Below are 19858 nucleotides of genomic sequence, written 5' to 3'. Positions count from 1 at the left end.
TGCGAGGCACCACTGTAAGAGAAGAAGAGGATCAAGTATATAAAGAGGAATGGAAAAACTTTGTGGAGTTATCTGGAAAATAATTGTAAACACGTGAAAACGTTAGCAGGATTAAGGTAAATTCAACAGTATAATATAAAATAAAGGAATAATAAAGGGGATAGAGAACTAAACGCATATATATGCAGGAATGGTGGGAAAATCAAAGGAACCAGGGAAGGGGAAGAATGGAAGTCGTAAATGATTACATCATTATAAAGTAAGATATGTACGAATGATTTCAATGTGAATGTGGTTCTTGAAATTGTAAGAATGCAAATAAAATTTAAAAAAGAAAAGAAAAAAGAAAATATTATTCTGAGAAGAAGCACTAGCCAGGGGACCAAGGGGCCACCAAATAGCATGAAAACAACATGAATATTCAGTGAGGCAAGGGAGGCAGTATATTTATAAATGCTAGTGTTTCTGACAGGCCTATAGCATACCCCTCCCCTGAAAAAAACAACAACCCCAAAGATATGGCAGGGGGAGAGCCCAACATTAACATAAACACAGTTAAAATGCTGCTGATTTGGGCACACAACAGATTATACACAGTGTGGTGTAGTGGTTAAGAGCGATAGTCTCGTAATCTGGGGAACCGGGTTCGCGTCTCTGCTCCTCCACATGCAGCTGCTGGGTGACCTTGGGCTAGTCACACTTCTCTGAAGTCTCTCAGCCCCACTCACCTCACAGAGTGTTTGTTGTGGGAGAGGAAGGGAAAAGGAGATTGTTAGCCGCTTTGAGACTCCTTCGGGTAGTGATAAAGCGGGATATCAAATCCAAACGCTTATTCTTCTTTTGAATGCTATATAATATGGGAATCCTTACTTCAATGAGGCAGTAACTACGCATTGCCAGGGATGCGTGAATGTTACTAAAAACAACTTTGTATTTCACCCTCATTTATCCCTGATAATGTGTTGTTACAACAGGCAATGTGATGTGACACAATGTCATGGTCTTCATGGTTCTAAGTTTCCTCAGCCCACAAGTGGCAGCCCGTTAATTTGGGAACGTAATGACATCATAGGTAAAGGTAAAGGGACCCCTGACCATTAGGTCCAGTCGTGGCCGACTCTGGGGTTGCGGCGCTCATCTCGCTTTATTGGCCGAGGGAGCCGAGGGAGCCGGCGTACAGCTTCTGGGTCATGTGGCCAGCATGACTAAGCCGCTTCTGGGGAACCAGAGCAGCGCACAGAAACGCCGTTTACCTTCCCGCCGGAGCGGTACCTATTTATCTACTTGCACTTTGACATGCTTTCGAACTGCTAGGTTGGTAGGAGCAGGGACCGAGCAACAGGAGCTCACCCCGTTGCGGGGATTCAAACCGCCGACCTTCTGATCGGCAAGTCCTAGGCTCTGTGGTTTAACCCACAGCGCCCCCCGCATCCCAATGACATCATATGATGCAGATTATTTTATTATGCATTATTTGGGAAAGGGAGGAGGAGAAGCAGGAGGAGATGCAGACCTCTTATTTCCAGTAGCAGCTCCAGCCTGACTCACATTCACTGAGGATGAAAGTGAAGAAACTTTCCTGCAAGGTAAAATTTGACGGCTCCTTTTTTAAAAAGGAAACGGTACCCTGAAAGTAAAACAGCCCTCGCCTGGTGCCCTCCAGAGGTTTTGGGGTAGTGCTGATGGCTACTGCAGGGTGAAACATCTGGAGGCACCAGGTTAGCAGAAGCTGAAGGAAAATGTGCTTGTTGTAGTAATTACAGCTACCTTGGTTTGCATTCTGCAACTAGCCCATTAAAATACGCTTAGCCAACAGTTGTTTGTTGGTGAATTGTGACAAATAAATATTCCACGTGAAATATTGATAACATCGTATCACGAAGCTAATGGGACTGACAATACCCAGTGGATCAATATGCCTTTTACTTTACTAGTAAGATGGCCAACAATATAAATGTTAGCAGTTTTTATTTATGAACATTTTAAAACCTAGATTATGGGCACTTTAAATTTATGTAATACTGCTGCAGTAGATTTTAATTTTAAAAGCTTTTAGCTGCTGTAACACCCCCTCGTTTCATTGTCGAAGTGAGCATTCTTTATTGTGTGACTTATTAAAGAGTCAATAGCACAAAGCAATATTTAATGACACCTTTATGATTTGACTCCTCATGTAGACAACAAAGCAGCAACACAGACTCTATGGGAAATACCATGGGAGTGCCACTAAACACTTTAAATTAAAAGGGGAGCTTATTTAGTCCAAGTTCAAAGTCATAATTTGCCACTGATTAATAATTGAAGTATCTCCCAGTAATGGAATACTGATAGGCAAAAATATTTCAGCGGTGCATTCATTTTGACCATGAATAGCTTTTTAATATCCATTTCTGAGAATGATACGAATAGAAATTTGAGGAACATTGACAAAAGGGTTGTAATCCTAGCCCAGTTATACAGTGGCAAGTTCTGTCCATTCTAAAGCGGAGGTTTATGCACAAACATTTCCATGCAGATTGGAGCCACAGTTTAGACTGATTTTTATTTTTGTCACCACTGTGTGGTAGAGTCGGAACAAGTTTACCATTTCTGGATTTTTATTTTTATTTAATATCGGCACATGGTTTTTGAAGATGAGCTTCATGAAATGCTATTAGACTGCATCAAACACTGTCACAAAACAAATGTGGAGCACTGCTCAGGGATATCGGCCAGTGTTACAAACTGAGATTGTGAAAGGGTGAAAAGGCTTGACTCTTAGAAAGTGTCAGCATAAATATGCAGGTAAACCTATAAATAGGTATCTACAGATTAAGGGTTACTTCAAACATCACTGTCGGGGCAAGTGTTGGGAGCAGGTCAGACATAACTCACAAGGTGTCAGTGAAGTTAATTCTTTATTCACAGACACAAAACCACTCAAGCCTAGTGAGCAAAGCAACTCTTCCCAGTAGATCTTGCCCCAATGAGGGGCAAGTCTCCTCCCTCCAAGCCATGGGTAGGCAAACTAAGGCCCTGGGGCCGGATCCGGCCCAACTGCCTTCTAAATCCAGCCTGCGGATGGTCCGGGAATCAGCGTGTTTTCACATGAGTAGAATGTGTGCTTTTATTTAAAATGCATCTCTGGGTTATTTGTGGGGCATAGGAATTCTTTCATATGTCCCCCCCAAAATATAGTCCGCCCCCCACAAGGTCTAAGGGACAGTGGACTGGCCCCCTGCTGAGAAAGTTTGCTGACCCCTGATCCAAGGAATCTGAGACTGTGACGCCTTGTCTGGCTTTGCTCTGCCCTCTTCATACCTTTTGTGGTTCTGTGAAACCAGGGGTAGGGGTAGCCTGCTTCTTCTCTGCCTCTTGGCTCCCCTCCTCTCCAGCTCCTGCTTCTACCTCTGATTCCGGACTTCCCTCTGCCAGACTTTTCCTGCTCACTAAATCCTGTTCCCTCTTCAGCTTCTGACACCTCCTCCTCTCAGTCTGCTCCCTAATCTCCCCCTGACCACCCACCATTAATTCCCTGGCACTGAGCCTTCTTCCCTTGGGGGGTCCCCTGCTGGTGCCTCCCACCACCCCTCTGCATCCAGCCAGTCCATGACAATCACTCTTTTATTTAACTTCTAGACTTTGACATAGAAAAATCACACGTTAGATATGTGTAGATAGTCACAACCAATTTTCCACTTTAATTGGTCTTGGCTGACATGAAATAGATGTGCTTGCAATCATCACACAATATAATCAATATGTGGATTTAACTTTTGTTTTCTTGCACAAATACACTTCTCACATAGACAATGCCTAACTCTTGAAGTAGTCCTCAGTATCCATTTCTCAAGACTGTGAACAAAATTCAGTTTACTTGGATCTATCTAGCCTTGGCACAGATCAAATACTACACAAATATCACTATGTACATGTCACAGACTTGGCAAACACGAACTGCTTCCTCATACAGTATTAGGGTTGCCATATTTCAAAAAGTGAAAATCCAGACACAAAAGTTGTTGAGCTTTTCTCTTCTTCCTTCCTTTTTGGCCAAAGTTGTTGAACTTTTTTGGTTTTGTATGATCTGCCATTCATCCAGATTTTCCCAGACATGTCAGTGATTTCTGCCCAGATGCTGTTAATGAGGGCCGATGAGGGGAAATTGCAGATGTATGGCAACCCTATACAGAACCCTATACAGTATTATTATTATTATTATTATTGTTGTTGTTGTTGTTGTTGTTGTTGTTGTTGTTATTTATTATGTTATTCGGTATCAAGCATCTAATTACAAGAAACTAACGATAAGGAAAGAAATGAAAGAAAGATAAGATGTCTAGCATGTTGAATGTTATGACTGATGAGGGAAGGCTAAAATATGCATACCCTGAGTAAGTGATCATGAACTGAGGATGGTGATAAAATCAATAAAGAGGTTTGCTTCTTTCCCAAGATTATAAAGAAGGAAGATAAAGAAAGGAACTGAGAATAATGGAATACAATTTAAAAGGAGATTTATAATCAAGCTGTATGAGAAAAAAAATGGTGGAGAATTTGATTAATATTTCCATTATAATAGCAGTGGGGTGTCACCATATGCTCTATGGAGTCAAATACCCTGTAGAATTACTTAGCATGCTTTCATATAGCTTGAGTGAAGCTGCAAATCAACAAAGGGAAAGTCTATCTAATCCACAGATTACTTCAACTGAACCAGTACAATTTCACTCCTTTCCGTTTATGTGTACTTGGATACAAGGGGGGTGGGGGGACCTGCGGAAACGTACAGTGCACAATAATTGCTTTTAACTTAATTCCATGGGTTTTATTGGAACTAGAGCTCTTTAAATCCAAGTACATTATCTTGTTTGTGAAACACAGTATTTAAAGATGTATTTCAAAAGATTTCAGCGTCATTTTCAGTTGTAAGTTAAATATGAAAAAGATAAAAATGATAGGGATAAATTAATAAGGCATTTTTCCTCCAAGCTTTACCTGCTGGAATTATATGTTCTCCACAACTATTTAAGGTGGCACTGTGCTGAAACTTGTCCTTCAGTTTTGTGAAACGTTTATTTTTCTGTGGAAAAGACTTCTGTTTTTCTGCCTCACTGTCAGGACATTTGAAAACATCTTTAGAATATTGGTGGGTGTGGGGCGGAATGAGGGAACTGTAAATTTTCCTTCCCTGTTTTTTGCTTTCCCAATCTTAAATCCAGTTCCCCACATTTCCATGGCAAGATGCATTAAAAAAAAGTCATGTTGGAAATTTGCCAGCATTTTAGTGTGAATTTGTATAATGTATATGCTTAGATGCGGTGTTGCTTAATATACACATATTTTACAAAACAATTTCCCCCAAACAATGCATTTTTGCATGTTACTTTCACTAATAGATGCATTTTTATGGACTCTCCACCTGGGTATATGCATTATTGTACATGTTACTTAGTTGGAGAACGGCACTGAAAAATTCAGAGAGGTATGAAGTTTGAAGGACAGCTGTGTTTCAGTTCGCACCTTGTTTCCAAAAGTGCAAATTAGGTGAACTCACATCTAAATGTGAATGGAATCAAATTTCTTCCCCATTCCTAGTGTGGGGCTTTGAGTTTACTTTATCATCACTGTGAGGTGGTATGTATGTTGTTTTTTTCCTTTCCAGTAAACATTTCCCAGCAGTTTGCAGTCTTACCAGCTGCTCCCACTTTCTGATCTGAAACAACCTTTCTGGGAAGGAGTTACTTTGTGATATTTTCCTCTGGACATTATTCAAAGTACTAGCATGCAGGAAGGTTTCAGAGTGCATGGTTTGCAGAATGAAAGGGCAAGCTCAAGGTCCCCCTTGCCACATCAACAATCCTGCACCCCACCCAGAGGAATATTAGGAAAAACTTCCTGACAGTAAGAGCTGTTCGACAGTGGAATTTGCTGCCAAGGAGTGTGGTGGAGTCTCCTTCTTTGGAGGTCTTTAAGCAGAGGCTTGACAACCATATGTCAGGAGTGCTCTGATGGTGTTTCCTGCTTGGCAGGGGGTTGGACTCGATGGCCCTTGTGGTCTCTTCCAACTCTATGATTCTATGAATTTCACCAAACGTTTCTCTGCCCTCTGATAATTTTTGAACCAAATTATTTTTTTTGTCATGATAGAGAATGGTTGAAAATGCGCCCCCCCCCCGAAAACAGGATTTTGTGGGGTGGGGCACAGCACTAAATAAAGGTGCAACGGCCTTGTCGTCTTTAGCATCTGGCCCCCTTACCTGTAAGAGTGCTCTGAAGTTACAAAATAGGAGGTACAGTGGTACCTTGGGTTTGCATACATCTTGGTTTGCATACACTTTGGATTACAAACACGTCAAACCCAGAAGTACGTGTCCCGGTTTGCAACCTTTTTTCAGATTACAACCCATTAATTATTATTTTTTTGGATTACGAACAAATTTTTTTGGGAGGCCCCATTGGTGAAGCATGCCTTGGGTTACAACCTGTTTTGGTTTACAAACGGACCTCCGGAACAGATTATGGTTGTAAACAAAGGTACCACTGTATTGGGGATGTTATGCATAGCTTTCCTCTGGTCTTCGCCACACCTAATAGGAAGCAATTTTTCTTGTTTTGCTTCTAAATACATGTGCTAGAGATTCTGGCCTTGTGAAATAACTGTAAAAGAATTACTGATGTGGAAAAAGTTTAATTTCTTGCTGCAGTGGATCACAAAATGACTTTTAAAATGCAATCAAAGGAATAGTTTTATAAGGTTTTCTCCCTGGAGAAAACAGACTCTTCCATGCTCTAATCACTGCTTGTACATATGCATATGTGTGTATACATACTTACATACATACATGCATAGTTCCACAAAGAACTGATGTTGTATTTTACATATGGGTGGTTGGTTGGTTGGTTGGGTGGGTGGGTGGGTGGAGGGAGGTAAGGCAACACACACATACATGCAATGTTATCATCTACACTCCCTTTTGCCAAATCACTATATTTAACTAAACCACAGAGCCTAGGGCTTGCCGATCAGAAGGTCGGTGGTTTGAATCCCCGCGACGGGGTGAGCTCCCGTTGCTTGGTCCCTGCTCCTGCCCACGTAGCAGTTCAAAAGCACGTCAAAGTGCAAGTAGATAAATAGGTACCGCTCCAGCGGGAAGGTAAACGGTGTTTCCATGCGCTGCTCTGGTTCTCCAGAAGCGGCTTAGTCATGCTGGCCACATGACCCAGAAGCTGTCTGCGGACAAACGCCAGCTCCCTCAGCCTACAGAGCGAGATTAGCGCACAACCCCCGAGTCGTCCACGACTGGACATAATGGTCAGGGGTACCTTTACCTTTATGTAAAATAAACAATGCGCAAGAGACTGGATTGACAGTATTAATTAACACTGCCCCCTCCCATCCCATGGACAATATTTAATAGTTAGTTTGATGAAACAATTGGGGCAACCTCAGAGGCTGTCACAATTTAAAGCCATACACTATAACTATTTCCCCTGGACTGTGCAAAACATCTTGAAGCCATTCACAAGCAGCAACTGGAAAACAAAAGCGAACACCACACTTAGATAAAATAGTGAAAGAACAGGCTCACCACTGGCACCATTTTTCAGCGCTTCAAGTATTTGCTAAGGTGTTTTAAGTCCTCCCAGATGGAATCGGACAATATGAAACACAATGCACCAACTGCCGGAGACACCTTTAGTTTAGAGACGTCTTGAAAATCTCTACCACTGCATTCATCCAAAAGACAAAGATGAATACAGTACAGAAGCAGCCAGAAGTAAGGTCAAAGGCACAGGTAGTGTAGGTTTAGGTGCACCATCCATGTGTAGGGCTGTAGTGGAAAAATTACTCTTGGAGGGCGAGACTTTCCTAAATAATATCCACTCTCCATCACATGAACTGAAATGAGTAACATGCCTCACATATTACGTCAGGGTCAGCTGGAGACTGCATGGCAGACAGATGCACTGGGCTTGAAATGACTACATAGATGCAGAGGCTTGCTCTAAAAAACCGTGTGTGTGTGTCCAAGGAGAGCCATGAAGCAGAAATTTAACCATGCTTACTCAGGGCCAGTCAGATGGGTGGGATATAAATAGTAAAATTATTATCATGGAACAGGATGTCTCTATTTGCATCAGAGAAATGTTGAAGGTTATCTCTTCGTCCCTCTCCCAGTAACCATCCCTTGTTTTTTCTCTTTCTTAGAAGAAATAGCTTCCATTGCATGTGTGTGAAGCACTGTAAATGCACCATCTCCTGATGTACAAAGAGCCAGATCTGGAGGTAGGGGGCATGTTCATTGGGAAAATGTCACAGGAGGCGAATACCTCTCAATACCATCATCGTAGTCCAAAATGGAAAACCCCATGGCTGCGTTTTGCATTGCCTTGTGTAGTTTGGCCCTAACAGAAAGACTCTAGGAAATTTAGCTATTATGTAGATGACTGCTCTATTATGTGTGTTTTCGAGTTTCAGGGAAAGCTCTTTTCAAGAAAAGAATCGCATATAACGCTGCTGTCCAATGATAATGGGTTAGCACTATGAATCCCCCCCCTCAAAAAAGAAAAAAAAATCCATTCATTGCTAGCAGTTTTGCCTGGTGCTTTTGTACAGGCTGAAGTGCACAGAGCAAAGATAAATGTGGGCATCTTGGCATTAAGGTTAGTTGCAGATGGATTTGTTTTTTAAAATAAAATAAAAATGTCACCCTTTTAAGGTACCCATTTCTCATGGCCACACCTTGGCAATATGTATTGCATATATGAATGATCAGATATGTTTAATGATTTCTAGTCTCACTGTTCAAGACCTGGATGTACTTACCCTAAAGAGGAATGCAACATTTGTAGCAAGTGCTTTTCAATTTTTTCCATTACGGAAGTTAAACAGCATTTTCTTGCGAAACCAAAAAAACATACTATCATGTGCAATTTATGTAATGACGACGATTGCATCTGCCTTATTCTCTGGTATGTTTTCTACTTTAAAAGCATCACATGAAATACTTCAGGGATAGGTGTAGTGCCTATTATTGTCTGCTAGTAACCTCTTGTCCTGGCATCTGTTGTGTTGCTATCAACAATAACTTGAACATGAGATTTTTAGGTGACAGCCTCAGTGGCTATTCTTTTGTTGTTAAGACTCTCTGTTGTTATGGAGACAACCGAGTAGACAAAGAGTGATTTTCCTGCACAAGAAATGCTTCTTACCTAGAAGAGATTATTCACTCTGCCATATGCTTGCTGAAGCCTGATTCATCCATAGGAGGTCACATGAAATGCAAGTCTGGGTTTAGCTCCACCCAATACACTGCAAGCCAAAATTGTGTATTAGCATGTGTGAACAAGTCCCCTACATTTTTTTTAAAAAAAAAATTCCAATGAAATAAATATACTCCACCTTTCAGGATAGAAATCCTTCCAAGGTGGCTTAGAAGTAAGAGTCAATTAGCACCAGATTTAGGGCAGTGTGGGCGGTTCCCCTGCACAGGGTGCCAAGCCAAGGGGGTACAAAATTGAGATGATGCATAACTGAGAATATCTATTTGGGGGTGCCAGATTTTGGCCTCACATGGGGCACCGTATTATGAAGGATTACCAAAGTCCACCCCTGAGTCAATTACATATTAAAAAAACACAATCTACTATATATTTAACAGTACCACTACTTGCCAATTCCACCTTACTGAATGGCCACAATACTCAGATTATTAATGCACCAGGATTTGCACCAGCGATGTCACAGAAGATGTGCACCTCAGTTGTGTAATGTTCATGCAAAGTATATTGGGTGCTGGCTCCATGATAACAATAATATTTTCAATGTGACCTTCCCTGCCACACAAGCTGCCAAGCGCAGCCCTTAACCTTGCCATTACTTTAAGCAGCTGCTTCTCAGCCTGGCTAGAAAACTGACCCATTTGTAAACAATGGCACTTGAGGTGCTTGTCCATTTTTATTCCATATACATTACTACGAGTTCTTGAGGCTTACTCTCAAGTTTGCTAAAAAGTATTTATAAAAGGGAAAATAGGCCGAAGACTGAAATAGGTTGTTCAGAAGGGCCCTCAACATAGTTCAAAGCATGTTGGACTCAATAAAATAAAGAAATTGTGGACCAAAGATTTATTGATGGGCTGGATTGCTCTCCTCCTCTGCTGCCCTTCCCAGGCCTCATCTAGTTTTCGTATGGAACAGCTTGGAAGCAAAATGTTTTCCAAACTCTGCAAGCCAGTCTCAGCCAGCTGCTCTCCCATCCCCTTGCCTCCTTCCCTCTCTGTAACTGAAAGCCAGAACCACCTGCCTGGTTGAGAAGCAAGTTCAGCTTTCTAGGTGAGATTCCACCAACCTGTCAGTCAAAGAGAGAGAAAGAAGAGAGGCAGAGCCTCTGGCACTCTGCTTCTTTCATTTCCCCCCTTGCCCTCCCTACTTGGAACCAACTTGGGGAAAGATTCCTCTCTTGTCTCCACGGTCAATGACGCCTTCTCTGATAGACACCAAGCTCTGCCATAGGTCTGCTTGGTTCTCATCTGACTCATAGCCCCAGCTGCCACTTCCTGAGGCCTTATTTCATTAATAATCAAGCAATGAACAGGTCGTCTTGCAGTTATTATTCCAGCATTTTTTAAAAAATGCATTGCCTGTTTCATTCAAGTGTCAATGGCTTCAAAAACAGTCTTCACTGTTCCCAGTTTCTAAATCCGAATCACCTTTTCTGCCAGCCTTCTCTATTAAAGCATAATCTTCAAAAGTAACACTTTTATTCTTCCAGAAAGGTAGCTATGTTAGTTTGTCCAGCAAATGCACTAAATAGACCCATACCACCTTAAAGACTAAAATACTTACTATGGCATATCATTTCGTGGACATGTACCATGAGATGCAAATAGACTCTAGTTCCTAACAGTTTATGCTTAAATGACGCGGGTGGCGCTGTGGTCTAAACCACTGAGCCTCTTGGGCTTGCTGATCGGAAGGTCGGCAATTAGAATCCCCATGACAGGGTGAGCTCCTGTTACTCTGTCCCAGCTTCTGCCAAGCTAGCAATTCAAAAGCATACCAGTGCAAGTAGATAAATAGGTACCACTGCGGCAGGAAGGTAAATGGCATTTCCGTGTGCTCTGGTTTCTGCCACCGTGTTCCGTTGCGCCAGAAGCAGTTTAGTCATGCTGGCCACATGACCCAGAAAGCTGTCTATGGACAAACACCGGCTCCCTCGGCCTGAAAGCAAGTGAGCGCCGCACCCCATAGTTGCCTTTGACTGGACTTAACAGTCCAGGGGTCATTCACCATTTACCTTTTCTACCTATGCCTAAGTGAACCTCTAGACTTGAAGGTGCCATAATACACTCTTGTTGTTTTTCTTTCTTAAATCTCTTGAACTGGGTTTCTTCTTCGTTTTCAAACTCCTTGGGTTTTTTGGCTTCTTGGAGAACCTCATCAGAGATATAACCATTCCAAGTTGTTGGAACTGTTTACACAACCATCTTGATAACTGCTACAGATTCCTCCAGCCTTCTTGGCCCTTTAAAACCTTGAGTGCTAGGGAAAGCATTTCTACCTATGCGAAGAGAGGCACTTGATATTTTTTTTCCTGACACCCCACCTTACTGCAGACCCCAGACTGTTCCACAGGGTTTCCCAATCAGGTGTTCCACCTTGAATAAGCCAATACTGGATAAAATTTCTTACCTATAGGCCCTGAGAACTTAACGGATGTTCCTTGTGAACAACAAGCAAACCTGAAATGCAAAATTCTTCATGAGTAGAGCTGTGCATCAAATTTTCCAGTTTTCATCTTCTTTGAAAACATCAACTTTGTTAGTTTTTCAAGGTCTAGTAACCTCCAGATGAGTTGATCATAACAGCACTCTGGTGAAAACACCGCTTGATGAATGGAGATGACCACATGGAGATGGTGGTTACAGCAACTAACCTTAAATAACTCTTCTCTGAAGCTTCTGTTGAATTAGAACCATTGCTGCCAATGATGTGTTGTTGTTGTTGTTTAAAAAAGGAATTTTCCTATTTTAAAAATGAGCTCTTTGAGCGGAAACTGCCATGTCACACATTTCAAAAGCACAGGGTTTTGTTGTTCTTTAAGAATTATTACAGCCCTTGGGCTGCATGATCTGAATGCTTCACCACGTGAACACATTCCTTGTCCATGGAAAGCTAGTATATCAATGGAATCTGCCATCTCCTTGACCTGCTAACTTTCTACATGCAGGGTTTTTTGTTTTTGTTTTTAATGGGCTGCACTGAAACATGTAGTGGAAGTGTCATAGTTCCAGACTTGTTAAACAAGAATGCACATACGTACCTAAGGTGACAGGGAAACAGAAGAGTGCCAACGATTACTGCAAGTTCTGACTTGTACGTGTAAAACACTCTGTATTATAAAAGAGACACCTCAAGGGTGAAACGTGCAGAGAGTAAGTCCTGTTAGAAAGCAGCATTGCTTGGCTAGTGACATACTACTGCTGAAAGCTGTGTACCAGGTGCTGCCTCTGACCACCAACAAAAGGCTGTCAAAGCCAATTCTTATCTGTTTGTTCAGGTTTCCTCAGGCAGACAAGGCATGCGCTCCTGTGTAATGTGTTTGTTTAATGGAACAGATATTGTTGATGCAACCCTGATAGAAAAGCTCATCCCTGCCTATTTCAAAAAGGCAACAAATCCTCAAATACCATGTTATCTATTCTGTGTGAGCTACCAGACCATTTAAATCAGTGTTGTGAAACATAAGATAGATCTTTCAGACCGGTCGCATTTTAGCTCCTGCCATTTAAAAAGGTGGCTATTGGAAATCTCTTCACTGGAAGAGAGGGGGCATGAGCAGACGTTTAATGCAGATTTAAATGCATAAAATATTATATCATGTTGTACAGGTAATCTGCATTCCGTTTCATTTGCTTCCTGCATTGAGAGATTTATTAGGATGCTGAACCGTGAATCTGCCATTGGCTGTCTCTCATCCCCAGGACCAACCGAATACCATGTGTGACTGAAAGCAAGGGAAGTTCTAGTCTCAGTAACAAGATTTGGCCAAATAAATAAAAAAATAATTGTCCAGTAGCACCGTAGAGACCAACTAAGTTTGTTCTGGGTATAAGCTTCTGTGTGCATGCAGAAAAACTTAGTTGGTCTCTAAGGTACTACTGGACAATTTCTTAATTTTTTAATTTATTTCAACATGGCTACCTACCTGAATCAAGATTTGGCCAGTTAAAAATTGGATGTAAATGGCAGCTTGCAGAATGAAATGCCAAATTTCTTATATACAGAAAACAAAGGATGAAAACATCCTTTTTTGCCTTGCTCTGCCCTGCCCTTCCTGACTGCCAGTCAGGAAGAAGAAGAAGAAGAAGAAGAAGAAGAAGAAGAAGAAGAAGAAGAAGAAAATGCTGGCTGCAATCAAATCTCTAATGTGCCCTTGTGCTTTCGGCTGTCTTTCCTTTCCCTTTGTTCTGTCCCAGTGCTGTAAGTGGCCAACATCATAACTGAAAAATCCATGGAATCCTAATACTAGCACTCAAGAACACCAGGTGAGAAAAGCCATTTAAACTGTGCAATACTATAGCTTCCTCTAAACTTCTTGCATTAGCTAGGACTTCTCCACCCACCGCCCCCAGTGCTTTTCTGGAGAGATCCCCATAGACACTGCCTGCAAACCATTTGGCTCCATTATAAACTTTTGTGTTTGCACACAGGTAAGTGTTTTGTGATTTATTTTCCATCTGGGGAAAAGGTATTTCTATGTAAATGCAATATTGTGAAAAAACATCATATTTCATAATATTTTGAGCAAGGATCATGTATTTTATTTTGACAGAAACAAATCCACCATACTAGATTGGCATTGGGGAGGGGAGGGGGAAAGGAGGAATGGGCACTCGATTTGTCGTGTGTTGATGCTGCCAAATGAGTTTATCTACTGCATTTCAGAGCAGCCACACCTGTAATTCTTCGCTATCACTAAAGGGGTGGGGTGTTGCATGTACCAGGCAGAGGGCCTTCTTGGTAGTGGCGCCCTCCCTGCGGAACGCCCTCCCACCAGATGTCAAAGAGAACAACAACTACCAGACTTTTAGAAGACATCTGAAGGCAGCCCTGTTTAGGGAAGTTTTTAATGTTTGATGTATTACAGTATTTTAATATTTTTTTGGAAGCTGCCCAGAGTGGCTGGGGAAGCCCAGCCAGATGGGCAGGGTATAAATAATATTATATTATTATTATTATTATTATTATTATTATTATTATTATTATTATTATTATCTGAAATAGGGGTGGGAAATAAAGACTGAGTAGTATGCAGAACTTCATACAGTTGTACCCTGGATCCCAAACACCTTGCGAGTTGAAAGTTTTGGCTCCCGAATGCCGCAAGCCTAGAAGTGAGTGTTCCAGTTTGTGAACGTTCTTTGGAACCCGAACATCCGATGCAACTTCCACGGCTTTTGATTGGCTGCAGGAGCTTCCTGAAGCCGTGCCTTGGTTTCCGAACGTTTTGGAAGTCGAATGGGTTCCGTTCAACTTCCGACGTACCACTGTAGACTGAAAGCTTGAGTGTCTGTGCATCCTCGTTACAGTTTTGCTATGGCCTCCTCTGCTATAGGAGGCTACAGCATAGACTAAGAACAGGTTAATTTACAATTGTGTCAAAGCAACTGGAGAAAGGGCCTCTATAACATTTGCAATGCATCATTCACTGCTAGATTCCCATTTCCTAATGGGCAGAACCTGATCAGAGCTGTGAACAGACAGAAGGTAAGGGCATGCAGAAGGTCTCAGTTACAATTCCTAGCATCTCCAGATAAGGCAAGTAGAGAATCCCAGTCTGAAACCCTGGAGAGCTGGTGCCAGGCAGTGTTCGCAATACTGAGCTAGCTAGACCGATGGTCTGACTCAGTAAAATGCAACTACCTATATTCCTATGCAGTGCTTTTTTTTCTTAAAAAAAATATTTAGGAGTACTCTCATTTTGCCTCAAGAAAACCACCATTTTATAGTTCAAATCAGGGAAAATAAATACAGTAAATGGACAAAAGTACAAAGAGTCACAAAATGTTTAGGGGTATGCGTACCCCTGCATACCCCCAGAAAAAAGCACTGTTCCTATGTAAGAGTATGCGCACTGGAAAGGAGGGTAACTAACTGAGTTGTAATGAGACTTTCAGCAGAAGTGTAGCTCTGGAAAGAGGTTCCCTATCTTTGCAGCTGTTACTTTCTCCTAAATTTTTTTTTGCAGAGATTTCAGGCTGAAATCCTATCCCACTTACCTGACAGTGAACTCCAGAGCAAGGAAGCTATATCAACCCAGCCCTGTGTCCAAGCTAGCAGGTAGCTTAGTTTTTTTCAAGAGCGCGTGCACGCGCGCGCGCGCGCGCGCGCGCGCACACACACACACACACTTATACTGCCTCTATTTATTGCTCCAGTTTGCTAAACATCTGCTATGCAAACTACCACACTGGGAAGATTTATCATTAATTCCTAGAAACATCCCTCCAGCTAAGGAATGGGGACACTTTTTGTCTTATGGAGGTAGGAGATAATATGGCTTCTTGCTCAAGCGCTTCTCCCATCAATCAGAATTCCCTAGTACAGTGGTACCTCGGGTTACATACGCTTCAGGTTACACACTCCTCTAACCCAGAAATAGTGCTTCAGGTTAAGAACTTTGCTTCAAGATGAGAACAGAAATCGTGCTCCAGCGGCGCAGCGGCAGCAGGAGGCCCCATTAGCTAAAATGGTGCTTCAGGTTAAGAACAGTTTCAGGTTAAGAACGGACCTCCGAAACAAATTAAGTACTTAACCCGAGGTACCACTGTATTTGTGCTTTCACTCCCCCCCCCCCCCCCGGACCTGTCTCATAATCTCCCGTCAGTTGTCCAAAAGCTGATCTGTAGTGTTTTTGTTTAAAATACTACTATTTTTTGCCTGCTCTACAGTGGAAACGTATATATATATATATACCATCCAATCAAATAAAAGAAAACAGGGAGAGGAAAGAAAGAAAGAAAGAAAGAAAGAAAGAAAGAAAGAAAGAAAGAAAGAAAGAACTTGCCATGTGATGCAGTTACTGTTGACTCTTCTAGCAAATGCATCTTTAAAAGGAGGGGAGGGTGGAACAGGAAAAATACAGTGCTATTAATGAACCTGCTGGTGAATAAACAGACACCATTCTCCGAAGCTAAAAATAAGACTTCTGCGTAAAGAATGATATGAGGGATATTCTATCCGCCACATCTAGTTCCAAAAACAGATTAACACCCTGATCCTGAACACATTGCATAGCATTAAGTGCCGCTGAAATCAATGCACCAGTCTATCCGAGTGCTGTGCTTAGGACAGAGGTGTAAATCACTAAAAATAAATGTATGAAAGAGTCATCCTCCAAAATGACAAGATGCCATTTGAACAAGCTAATGATGAAGGAGAGATGTCAGTGCAAATGGAAGACTTTCAAACAAGCTGGTGTCAAAGATTGTATCCAAACCAGGGCTCTTGCCTTCAGATGAGGTTGTGGATTGGATATACTGTATGGGGAAGGGGAATATTCTGTACGGCCTTAAAACTTCCAGACTCACTCCCAGGGCTTTCCCCCCCAGCCGGAACTCAATTTCTAGAAAAACAGCACTGCTCACACCCAAGGGGCGTGAAAAGTAAAAACCCTGGGAATAAATTGCCAAGAACTACACTGAATGAGGTGGACCTAGGCTAAGCAATCCAGAAGTGAGTTGAAGTTGGGAAAGACAGGTTAATAAAGATTTCTCTGTCTCACTTTAACAGCATTTAATTAATAGCCCGGGAGTACCAAATGCTACAGCTTTGTTCAAGCTAAATAGGTGTGGGTCTTGACACTGCATAGAATAGAAATTTTGGGTAGCTGCACTGAGCTACCCAAAATACAACAACAACAAAAACAACAAATTATTATTATTATTGTATTTGTTAGTCACTTTTCTCACATAGCAACTTACGTTAAAAGCAATTAAGATCCATTTAAACACAGCAATACAGATAAAAGGCAGGCCTACAGTTCTCACCTTGCTAAAAGAGGCTAAAATGCCATCAAGTTGAGGGCCAAAAGCCAAGGTAGCGACAAAAGTACCAAAAACTAGATAAAGGTAGTGCCATACATGGCTTCCTGGTGAGAACATTCCATAAGCCTGAAGTAACAACTGAAAAGGTCCATTCTCTTGTTGCCACCAGAGGTAGATTTAGGGCAGTGCAACCAGCTCAGCCGCACTAGGCGCTGAGCCTAGAGGGTGCTGCAGGGTGTCACAACTATGATGTAGTAAAAGGTAAATGACCCTTGGATGGTTAAGTCCAGTCAAAAGCGAATATGCGGTGCAGCGCTCCTCTCACTTTTCAGGCCGAGGGAACAGGCGTTTGTCCACAGACAGCTTTCTGGGTCATGTGGTCAGCATGACTAAACCAATTCTGGCGCACAACAAAACTCCGTGACGGAAACCAGAGTGCATGGAAATGCTGTTTACCTTCCCGCTGCAGCAATACCTATTTATCTACTTGCACTGCCATGCTTTCGAACTGCTAGGTTGGCAGAAGCTGGGACAGAGCAATGGGAGCTCACCCCCTCACGGGGATTTGAACCGCCGACCTTCTGATCGGCAAGCCCAAGAGGCTCAGTGGTTTAGACCACAGCTCTAACTGCTGTAAACTGAGCAGAATGGACAGAGAGGCTGGGGGCACTGAATTTTAACCTCTTGCAGGCCACTGCTGAAGTTTGAAAGACCAGAGTCCACCCCTGTTGGCCACCCTGTAGACCACCTGTGGAAGGGTACAGGAAGAAAAGCCTCAGGTGATTGTGGCAGGGTCCAAGCATGTGTGAAGAGGCAGTGTGGGTTCTGCACTGGGTAATGATTTAAAGGTCAAAACTAGCACTTTGAACTGAGCCCAGAAACCAACTGGTAGCCAGCACAGTCATGCCAGAATTTGTCTTATATGTTCAGGCCACCCTTCCCTGTTTTAGATGCAGGGACTGAGGCTTAGAGAGACAGTAGATTGCCTAAGCCCACCTAGTGAATTCATGGCTGAGGTGAGATTCCACCAGGGACCTGCTGATTCATAGCTCAGACTCTTAGCCACTGCATTACACCAGCCCTTGCTCTCTCTCGCACGTGCTCTATCCTTGTGTGTACGTAAGAAATTCCTATAGATTGAATAAATCTGTCTGTGTATCCTACAGCTCTTTGCGAGATAAACCTTTGGATGCCCCAATTTCTTCAGGATAACAACAAAAAGTCCTGTGATACCAGCTTAAAGACTTAGTGGATTTATTGTGACATGGGTTTTCATTGGAAAGAAAGCAAGACTTCGCAGTATGTGTAAAATGACAGTCAAGGTAGCTTTATATTGATATTTTAGGATTATAAAATTTGGCTTAAATTCCCATGACAAAGATAAGATTGTTTCATTTCAAGCATGAAAAGGGGAAAGCTAGAGTTCTCTTTTCAAATGTTTGCTAATATTTTAAATGGGAAGCCAGTGGAGAAAGCACAAATCATAAACAATTTTGGAAGGATGGAATTCATGTCTATAACCTTTCTTTAAAAATGGAGTATCAGGTAGAACTGATCTATCTTCATGAATTTGTACACATCTTCCAGCACTTCAGAGCTCTATGCATTAATTTCAACACTCAAGGACATCATATAGGTTTTTGTTACACTCTGGAAAATATGTGCTCCAAAATTAATTATTGGTTTTCGGTGATCCATCAGGGCTTTTCACACTGCCGACAACCAATCTACTGCTCTTTATAAACTTCACACAAGTTACCCTCTTCAGACATTTGAGGGTATAAATCAGAGTTAACCCTATTATCCTTAATGGGCTTACACTGATTTATCTAAGAGGAAAATAAGACTTCATGTGTGGGTGAACAAGCAACAAAACACTGTCTCAGATGAAAAATGATATCAAATGCCTTGCTCTTTGGGTCTCAGTGCTTTAGCAGCTCTAGACAACACAACTCATACCAAAAAACAGTAAGCACTTAATTGTGGTAAATAGTGAATCATTCATGCCTCAAAGGTAGGTGTGCATCGTGGGGCCAGGGGTGTAGGAAGGGGGGCGGGCCACCCTGGGTGCCATCATGGAGGGGGGTGACAAATTACCAAGGAACAATTACTGCCCTGCTAAGGTGGTTCATTAAAAACTTATTTTAAATAATGCCTGCTCCAAAGGTCTTATCTTACTACACTAGGGATTATATAGCTATATATGAAATTTCATGCATATCAGTTAATATCTTGACCCTCCTCCATGAAAATAGCTGTTTACTTGGCTGTTTTCCTATGTTGTAAAGGCTGAAATTTCAATTCAGTGGAGCACTTACTGTTCCCAACCCTAACCCAGCGGAAAGCCATCTAATTAGACTTTAATTTGATTTTGACATGTTTTTAGGAGGTAATTTAATGATTGTTTGACTTTAAACCAATGTTATGTAACCACAGAGCCTAGGGCTTGCCGATCCAGACGTTCGGTGGTTCGAATCCCCATGACGGGGTAAGCTCCCGTTGCTCGGTCCCTGCTCCTGCCCACGTAGCAGTTCGAAAGCAAGTAGACAAATAGGTACTGCTCCAGCGGGAAGGTAAACGGCATTTCTGTGTGCTGCTCTGGTTCACCAGAAGCGGCTTAGTCATGCTGGCCACATGACCCGGAAGCTGTATGCCGGCTCCCTCGGCCAATAAAGCGAGACAAGTGCTGCAACCCCAGAGTCGGTCACAACTGGTCAGGGGTCCCTTTACCTTTACCTTTATGTATCTGATGTTAGCCACCCTGAGTCCAACTTCGACCGGGGAGAGTGGGATATAAATAAAAGTTTATCATTATTATTATTAAT

The 19858-nt window shown here is 42.1% G+C and overlaps 1 protein-coding gene across 10 annotated transcripts in view; it reads right to left on the bottom strand.

Annotated features, from left to right (window-relative positions):
• Positions 1-19858, bottom strand: part of ZNF385B (zinc finger protein 385B) — a 182399-nt gene that overhangs the window by 86339 nt on the left and 76202 nt on the right. Inside the window, exon 1 of one of the 10 annotated variants that reach the window (XM_083496629.1) lies at positions 7572-7958. The exons of the other annotated variants lie outside the window; for them this stretch is intronic. The gene's annotated coding sequence lies outside the window, so the exon portion shown is untranslated. Of the gene's footprint in view, positions 1-7571; positions 7959-19858 lie in introns of those variants that run through there. 10 annotated transcript variants of the gene reach the window in all.

The sequence above is a fragment of the Podarcis liolepis genome (genome assembly GCF_965112155.1).
Source record: "Podarcis liolepis genome assembly, chromosome: 1".
NCBI classification, from domain to species: Eukaryota; Metazoa; Chordata; class Lepidosauria; order Squamata; family Lacertidae; genus Podarcis; species Podarcis liolepis.
The sequence above is the reverse complement of the archived record's forward strand: the minus strand, read 5'-3'. Positions and strand labels throughout refer to the sequence as shown.